At 46.1% G+C, this 8,856-nt stretch overlaps 1 long non-coding RNA gene across 2 annotated transcripts; it reads left to right on the top strand.

Moving 5' to 3' along the window:
- Positions 1-638: 638 nt before the first annotated feature.
- Positions 639-7,761, top strand: LOC123395079. Of its 2 annotated transcripts, none has more exons than XR_006609657.1 (7): positions 639-1,137; positions 1,268-1,384; positions 1,498-1,699; positions 4,858-4,934; positions 5,409-5,496; positions 6,104-6,158; positions 7,367-7,761. It is a non-coding gene; the product is annotated as an uncharacterized LOC123395079 (long non-coding RNA). The 2 variants fall into 2 exon arrangements; XR_006609656.1 differs by having other exon boundaries at positions 640-1,137; positions 4,824-4,934.
- Positions 7,762-8,856: the final 1,095 nt, after the last annotated feature.

Raw genomic sequence — 8,856 nt, 5'->3', positions numbered from 1 at the left:
GGAGAACACGATCATGTCAATGAACCGCAATGACATGGACGACCTCACCAAAACATGACATGATATGGCAAGGAGAGAGATCTTGAAGAGGAGAATGGTCGCCTCGACCGGTCCGTGATCCAGGTCCCGTGATGTTTTCTCTGCTCCATATGGTGTCAATGTGGATGATTTCGGTGCGGGAGTTGGAACAAGCGACGGATGTGGATTCGGTGGCGCCGGTGAACTTCAATATGGAGTCCATGGCACGGAGTGAAGATCGACCCCCAAGATGATGCCGGACATGGGTGCAAAACCTTTGCATGCCCTCTTTTGCGTAATGAACTTCGCTTTTATTTGTGCGCAAATTGTTTATTTCGTTTGAATTTGAACTTGTTTGCCGAACCCTATGTCAAATACGAGATTTGCAGTTTTCTGTTTGCGGATCGTTGCGGTGGAGTCCGAGCAGAACTTACAGAAGCCGACCAGTAAAAAAACATATTCCGCGAATATTTTTTTTACGGATCCGTTTGGAGAGTCTGCATAAAAATGGTTTTGCGGCAAACGCGTTTTGCGGGCCGGCGGGATGTGCCAGACTTGCTCTAACCCACGCGAAACAAAGGAGGCCCAAGGAAACAAGCTACCCCGACTTTCCCCTAAAAAAAGAAAAAAGGAAACAAGCCACCCAATCGCCCACGCGCACCCACGCCACCAGGCCAGGCCACGAACCCTAGCCGCCTCCGCCTCAGCAATGGCCGGCGTCTTTGCGTCTCGTCGGCGCTGCCAGACACCTCTCCCGCGCGCTCGCCTGCACCACCGGAAGCTCGCGGCGGCGCCTATCGCGTAGTCGTGCCCGGCGCCGGCGGCCGGCAGGTCCAGGGGCATGCAGTGAGTGGTGATGGGTCGCCCCGTCCGGCAGGTCCAGGGGCATGTAGTGAGTGGTGATGGGTCGCCCCGGCCGGCAGAAGCTCAGCTCCGCGTCCTTGCTCCACAGCAAGTTTCGGCCTCGTCCCTAGTCGCAGTAACTCCCATCAAATCCTGTTTTCCCCCTCTTCCGATGCGGCGGCTCCTCTTTCCCCAGCCCCTCGTCGATCGATTACTCTTCGATTTGGGCTGCTGCTGCCCCGTCTGGCGGATCTCCCGGCGATTCTCATCGGACAGGTTGCAGGCTCCTCCACCCTGCAGCGTCTTTGCTATTTTCATTCTCAAAAAGATTGCTTTTTTATCTGTCTCTGGGCTGTCGTTTGCTTGCTCTACCGTTCCCTAAGGGTTGCAATTTTGTTTTTCGCAGGTTGCTATAACGGCCCCTCTCTGTCGCTGCGATTGCTGTGAGGTGTGAGTCTTGACGGGGGCACCGGCAGCAGCATCCTTTGGCCTGCCTCTGTTCACCAGATGAGCACATGCTCAGGTACCTTCTATCGTCAGAGGAATGCATCTTTGTTTTGGTCCGCTTTCTTCTTTTATGAAATTCTCACTGACCAAGTTCCTTTTCTTTTTCTCCTTGTCCGGGACGTTTGGCAGGAGCTAATTTTGATGTATGATCAGGCTGGTCCTGGTGCCGCGTGCACCCGGACCTGTGCCTCTCGCTTGCATGATCTGGTGGTCTTCGTCACGTTTCCGTCGACGTTGCTAGGTGTCTGCCGTTGCCACTTACCCCTGCACTGTTGGATGCTCAGTTTAGTGCCCGTGGCTTCGTTCGCATGAGCCTCCGGCCCTGTGGCTGGTACCATTTGATTTCTTCCTCTCTAAGATTTTATTCAATTCATCTTGCAAGCTAGTACGTATTTCTTTTCTCATAGTTAGCTGCTGAGACTACAGCAAGCTCGCACTTCTTATCAAGTACTCCCTCCATCAAGAAATATAAGAGCGTTTAGATCACTACTCCGTCCGTAAAGAAATACAAGAGTGTTTAGATCACTATACAAGAGCATTTAGATCACTAATAAAGAAATATAAGAGCGTTTAGATCACTACTCCATCCGTAAAGAAATATAAGAGCGTTTAGATCACTATACAAGAGTGTTTAGATCACTACTTGTATAGTGATCTAAACGCTCTTATATTTCTTTACGGAGGGAGTATATCTGAAGCATTAATAATAAAACTTATCTTTCTCTTGTAACTCACTCCCCTCAACATTTAGATCCCAACCCTTAAGCCCGCTTCGTAACTTCCTCATAACAGCCTGCCACCAATCCAGGCTGTTATTTTTAGGAGCGATAGAATTCCAAATTATTATAGAGACTACATTCGGCAGCTCACCCCTGACAAGCCAGTAAAGCTCAAAACTTAAAAGGCCTGGCAGCTGCAGCCTTAATAAACCCAGTATGTATCAAAAGAGCAGAATGGTCAGAGATACCTCTAACGAGTATCAATGATTAGCTATATCATAAGTTCAGAACACAGTGAAATTATGATGATTTTGCTTCTTCTGTTAGTATTTTTCAGATTTAATCGTCAGTTCAAGTTCAAAATACTTTTATGTCCAAAGCTTGGAAAACATTTCAAATTTTGGAACCTTAGATTCATTTGGAAGATTGAAAAGATGTTTTGCTTGTTCCTCTTTGGCATCATCAACCAACCATCCTGCAAAATATAGCTCCTAAGGCTTGTATTGCAGGCATGACAACCCACTTTCAGATAGTGGAAAACTGGAAATCATCATGGCAGAATTAATCGAATCACCTATCACAATAGTTTTGCATATGATAATTCTCTACTTGACATGGCGGCTAATGAACGTCATCAATAGATTTCCCATCTTTCCGCAAGAAACCAACAATGCCTGATTTTGGAGAATGCAGAAACATCACGAAAATAAAGCTAACCTATCAACAAACAGCAAAATCCTAGATGGGGGTTAGCGAACATATTCAGACATGGCAAACACGGGCTTCACGCCAACCACCATAGCAATAGGCTCCCAGCATCATGTTAACAGCACCACTGAAATAGCACATGTTCATGCAACACCCCCACCATCAGGACTTCCAACTCTGCCTGAGCTTACTGATCAGGGAAGTTACCCTGAAAAGGAAACCGCAACGCTTAGCATTCGACATTAGCTTCAAGTTATTTGGTACTAAAGAGTTACCAACATAAATACAATGAAGTACATTGATGGCCATCATAGACATCATATTGAAATTCTTATCGTATTAGAGGAATGCATAACGAACGTTAGTGGTTGGCTACAGAAAAACACAACAATTTAATATTGGAGAACAGAAGAATAAGCAGTTGGGTACTTTGTCCGTCTTGGTGCTTATTTTAGTGTACAGTTGGGTATTTTGGAGCAAGAGAGAATACCTTCCAATGAAACCTTGCCTAGGACCGTGCGGGCTTAGAGGAATAAACTGATGGATAGCATCGTGTCCTTGGCCCTTGATAGCTGGCACTGTTGTTCGCCACTGTGGGCAGTTCTGCATGTGCATCCCGAGCATCAGTGGTTTCAGCACGAGCATTCTTCTGGTCAATATTCTGCTTGATATGAACCTTTCACTTGCATTCCTCAGGGTAGTTCCTCCAAAACAACAAACCTGCAAATAATAGGTGCAACGGTATTATAAAGTGAATAGCAGATCATTCAAACTAGACAATTTTTTTCAAACCTTTTTCTCTTGTGGTTGGTAACCAAATAGATGCTGCCTTTGAGCTGTCAATCTAATCCTTTTAAGAAGGAAGTCCTCATTCAGTGAGGTATTTATGATGCTGAAACGAGGTATTTTCACCTTGCTGGTCTGGAGCAGCTTATCTTTTGGTGTATCCAGTATCTGCAATTCAAGGTTCCAAAAGATCAGAATATGGATATGCAGAGGATTAAAGTATTGTTTAACTGTGTACACACCTCGTTAGCAGATTCACTTGTGCTCATCCTTCTTTTAGCAATGGATCTTGAAAAGCTCGTTTCTTTGTTTGAAAGCAAGCCATGCCCTTGGCGCAGTTTCAGTGCTGAATTGGGGGGTTTGTCAATGTATAAGCTCTCCACTTTCCCGTTGATATTCAACATATGGAACATGCTTTCATCGACCTGAGCAACATAACTCTCAGGAGCAGTTGGACTTCTTTCATACTTCTTCTTGCGGTCAGATACATTATCCACTGCACTCCACACCTCTGGGTCCGGGTTCTGTGTTGGCTCGTGGATAAATATGCCATGATTATAGGCATCCAACTGAAGGATCTTAACCAGGTTGAGAACCTCTTGAATGGAGCTTAATTCAGTCAAAGCAACCTCCTCGTCTAGTTCTGGAAGCTCCTTGCCTTCTCGTAGACAGTGCATATACTTCATTGCATATTTGCTCAATTTGTTCCAGCGGCGCACGAGTGTGTTGGTATATGGAACAAAGAAGTCGAGGCGGTAGGAATTTGGATTAGGTATATTCTCATATAGTGCCTGGAATATGACCTCAAAAGTCGGAGCTTCAGCGAGATACAAGACAAATACGCCAATAAACTTGGGATCTACGCGCCCTTCGCCCTCAAGTATGGCGGTGAATGCTTTTCTCAGATAGCGAACACCTATAAGTGTCCCTCCAGGGTCACCATTGGAGATGTAACGGTGGTTTCCATAGAAGGGCAGTGTAATGTGATCCGTGTCTGCGCATTCCATGTAATTTTTGCATCCTTTATCTGGCATCATCTCATATGCCTTGCCACCAGTGCAGTATCCCTTTTCCCACCAATGCCTACCTTGTTTTATAAATGTTATAGTATTATCTCCGTTCTTAACAATCGTGTAGAGTGTTTTTTTCAGTGGGGTCGTGAAGACATGTTTCTTTCTCCCGCAAATCTTGGTAGCATCAACTCGAACGCCATTCCTGTAGCACCATTCTCTGGCCTTGTAGGTATATGTCTTGAAGTTAGCTTGCACCGCTTCAGGTTGGCCCCCAATATCCAAGACAAGCACATCCTGAAACAGGAAGAGAAAAGGTTATGCAACTAATGCAGGAAAAAAGGTAAATTTGGTTTATCTTGTTTATATTGCAGGAAGAACGATAAATTTGCTACAATTTGTCAGCAGTTCCTAGGAGTAGCACAGGACATGCTTAATAGCCCTGTAGTGAGTAACACAGAACATGATTAATAGCCCTGTAGTGAGTAGCACAGAACATGCTTAATAGCCCTGTAGTGACAGCTACAGTTTCAGTTTCTGTAAACCGACACATACTGAGAAATATTGTTTACATTGAGAGTAGTGAGTAGCACATATACTCTGCAACTGATCTAGAAATCGAGAAAAAAAATACTTCCATGAAGATGCTTTCAACACTCGTGTCGGTTGATCCAAAAATATTGTGAGTTCATATCCTGGCAATCCATTTTTAATTATTAGAGTTTCAGGCCAAATGACAGGTCTGCTCTTTCTCGATAGGGCTCTGGTTTCCACACTACCATTTAGTACTGACACTATGATTGCTTTCTGCATGCAGTGACTGCAATGCCCTTTCTGGGGCACAAGAGCATGGAAGCTAGGAAGCTATAAACTGAAGTGCACAAGTTTTTCCACGTGAATTCATGGTTGCACTACTTTTTATTAATTTTGTACGCTCTTCTGAATGCTATCCATTGATGTAGTTTGAACTGAAGAGTCAGTTTGCTTACATTTGTATATTGATATCTTCCTTGCCAATTGCCATGCTTATAGCTGGTTGGTATGAATCGATCCTGAATCTACCAAACAACAAGTTGTGACTTTTTCTTAGCTCTCTGCAGCTGTTCCTTCGATGTCTGACTACACAGGGAGTTGCATTAGCAATGATTTCTACTTACCGTTTCATTCAATCTTTAATCTACCTTCATGTTGTAAAGTATCTCTGCAATCATAGTGCTCTCATTGGACTACAATCCCTTGCCTTGCAAGAAATGTCTGCGTCTTCCACATGGGCTCATTTAAGATTTGCCATGTGATTTTAATAAATTGGTTCCCTTTTATGTGGGGAGATCTGGTAGTAAGTTGAATCTTAATGTACCCACGCAGCTCTATAAATTAAATTATATGCTTACGGGAGTTATCTTGCATCAGGCATTACAAGAAGCCCTTGTTATGATGGCACAAAGGATGCTTTACTTTATCTCTTGCGCCCATCTTTTGTCTGATTTCATTTGCATGATGATATAAATGCAGGTTCATGGAGTGAATCTGGCAGGCCCACTAGCAGGATATGACAGTCATATGTAAGGTGAGAGTTTAAAGGTTGAATATTCCATACTGGGTTATTTTTGGGTATGCGCTTTCCATTCATAGTTTTGAGTTTGAAATTTGTTGAGGATTTAAATTGTGAATGGATAGCTCAACTAAAGTATGCGAAACCCCATTCAGTTTGAGGCAATAAATAAGCTCTCATTTCAGCAAATTTGCTTGCCTTGGTATGTTAATGCCTCTAGATTTTAATCAGCTTGTTCTTGAGCTGTAATTTTAGAAACTATTTTTTTTTTTTGCATTTTTGTTTTTATATCCTAGAACCATTGAAGCCATAAGTGTCTTGACATATATTTTGGCCATATGTAAAATTCCTCCAAGCTTCTAGAATACTATATTTCTTTTTAGCTTGGAATAGGTTCAAATCATGTACCTATTGCTATGTCTTTGCACTAATAGCTGCTATCGTCGGTGCTATATTTGACCGTCTTTGTATGTTTGAAATTAGGAGACCTAAAACATTTTTAGCTTACCATGGCTACTCTAATCAGTCATAAGGGTTACTGCCTACTTTTATTTTTTATGTCCAGAAACAGATTGCTTTAGCTTAGGCATTGAAATAATTAGTGAAGTTGTTACGCGCATAATACTGACAGCCTATGGTTTGAATGTATTAGTGCCCATCGACGGTCCAGGTAACCCACCAACCGACAAGGCAAAATCAGTTCCAACACATGAATTTTGCACCAAGTCTTACTTGTTTTTGTAGTATCCAGGTTGATTGGAATAAATTGATTGCAGCCAACTAACATAAAGAGGGTTCAGTTCTTCATTGGGGGTAAATCCCTTCTTCAAAATTGCCTATTGTGTGGTGTAACTGCTGTTGGATTAATTACGCCCATGGCAAGGGTATGCCTGACATATTTTAACTGGAAATTGCTACTGTGTAGTGGGAACAAATGAGCTTTAATCAAATTAAATTATTCTCTTGCAATTTTGATGAGAACAAATAAGCAGCCATCAGAGGGAGCCTTCTAGTAAAACATATCTACTTCCAAGCTGCACACCATTTTTTCAGACTATAGACCGTGTTTTCATTGCACTCACGTATTTTATACTTTCTGGTGTGCATTGCAATCCCGCCCCTTCGTATAGCTAGCTGGTATTGATGTAATCTGTGTTGATAATAACGTTCCAGTTTTTTGCTTATTGGTTGACTCTTGGCAGTTTCTTTTTTCTTTTTTGCAGAAATGGATGGTTCTTCCAGCTTCATGACATCCAGTATCTACATATGTGCCCAAGGTTGGAAAAAACGCAAGCCAAGCAGGCTGTTGGCCTTTGCGACAGTTTTTATTATCAGAGTGTATGTATGGTTATTCTGTGTGTATTGATATTAATTTAGGGCATATAATTAAGTGAACTATCATCTACTACCATTTGACATATCAATGCAATATGTCATGCTTGATCGTGTAGGCAATTTCTTATTTGCCCTGCCTAGACTTTCACTCAAGGCGAGGCGTTCAGCCATTACTTAGCACCTAAGCGTGCCTAAGTGGCTTGTAAGCACTGTTTTTTCCAACAATGTATGCGCCTGGCTTGTAAGCACTGTTTTTTCCAACAATGTATGCGCCTATTTTTTCTATCGTAGACCTGAGACAACCGTTTCCACCAAGATCCAGCAAGAAGTGGAATGAATGGGCTGTGACCAATATCGAAACCTACTCGTAAAAATCTAAAGAACACGATCAATAAATCAGTTTATACTGACACCGACGATAAAAATGAAGAACACGATAATCAGATTATACTGACGATAAAAATGAAGAACAATTGAGGGGAAGCGCCGATAAAAATGAAGACAAGTGAGGGGAAGAACAAGTGAGGGGCTAAACCTCACTGTCAACAGAAGATAGCAGCTCAGCGACGGTAGGGTACTTGATCTCCGTGGGCTTCTCCCTCTTCTTACGGCCCATGGCGGAGCAATGCGGCCCTCGTTCCAAGCGCCAAATCCCTGATCGATCCCTCCGATGATCCGAGCGCAGAGAAGCCGCGCCTGCTCCGGCGGTTGAAGCGCCGCCGCGCGAGGGCGGGCCGCGGGCGCGATGGGCTCCGCCGACGCCGCGCGTCACGCGCTTGCTGCTGCGGCCCGACGCGCCGCCGCGCGAGGGCGGGCTCCTCGGAGTTGCTGCGGCCTGAAGCGCCGCCGCGGCGAGGGCGGGCGCCGCGCGTCACGCGGTTGCTGCGGACCGCCGCGCGAGTGCGGGTTCCTCGGAGTTGCTGCGGCCCGACGCGCCGCCGCCCGAGCTAGGGCGGGCTCCTCGGCCGCCTCCTCCTCCTCCGGCTTGTCGCGCCGCGCGCGCGAGGGCGGGCTCCTCGGCCGCCGCGCGTCACACGATTGCTGCGGACGGACGCGAGCTAGGGCGGTCTCCTCGGCCGCCTCTTCCTCCGGCTTGCCTCGCCGCCGCGCGAGGCCGGCAGGACGGGCTCCTTGGACGCCGCACCGCCGCGCGAGGCCGGGCGGGACGGGCTCCTTCGACGCCGCGCGAGGCCGGGCGGGACGGGCTCCTTCGAGGCCGCGCCGCCGAGCGAGGCCGGGCGGGACGGGCTCCTTCGAGGCCGCGCCGCCGAGCGAGGCCGGGCGGGACGGGCTCCTTCGAGGCCGCGCCGCCGAGCGAGGCCGGGCGGGACGGGCTCCTTGGACGCCGCGTCCGCGTGCAGGGAGGCCGCGCCGGCGT

This window comes from Hordeum vulgare, chromosome 5H (genome assembly GCF_904849725.1).
Source record: "Hordeum vulgare subsp. vulgare chromosome 5H, MorexV3_pseudomolecules_assembly, whole genome shotgun sequence".
NCBI classification, from domain to species: domain Eukaryota; kingdom Viridiplantae; phylum Streptophyta; class Magnoliopsida; order Poales; family Poaceae; genus Hordeum; species Hordeum vulgare.
This window is presented reverse-complemented; position numbering and strand designations above follow the sequence as displayed.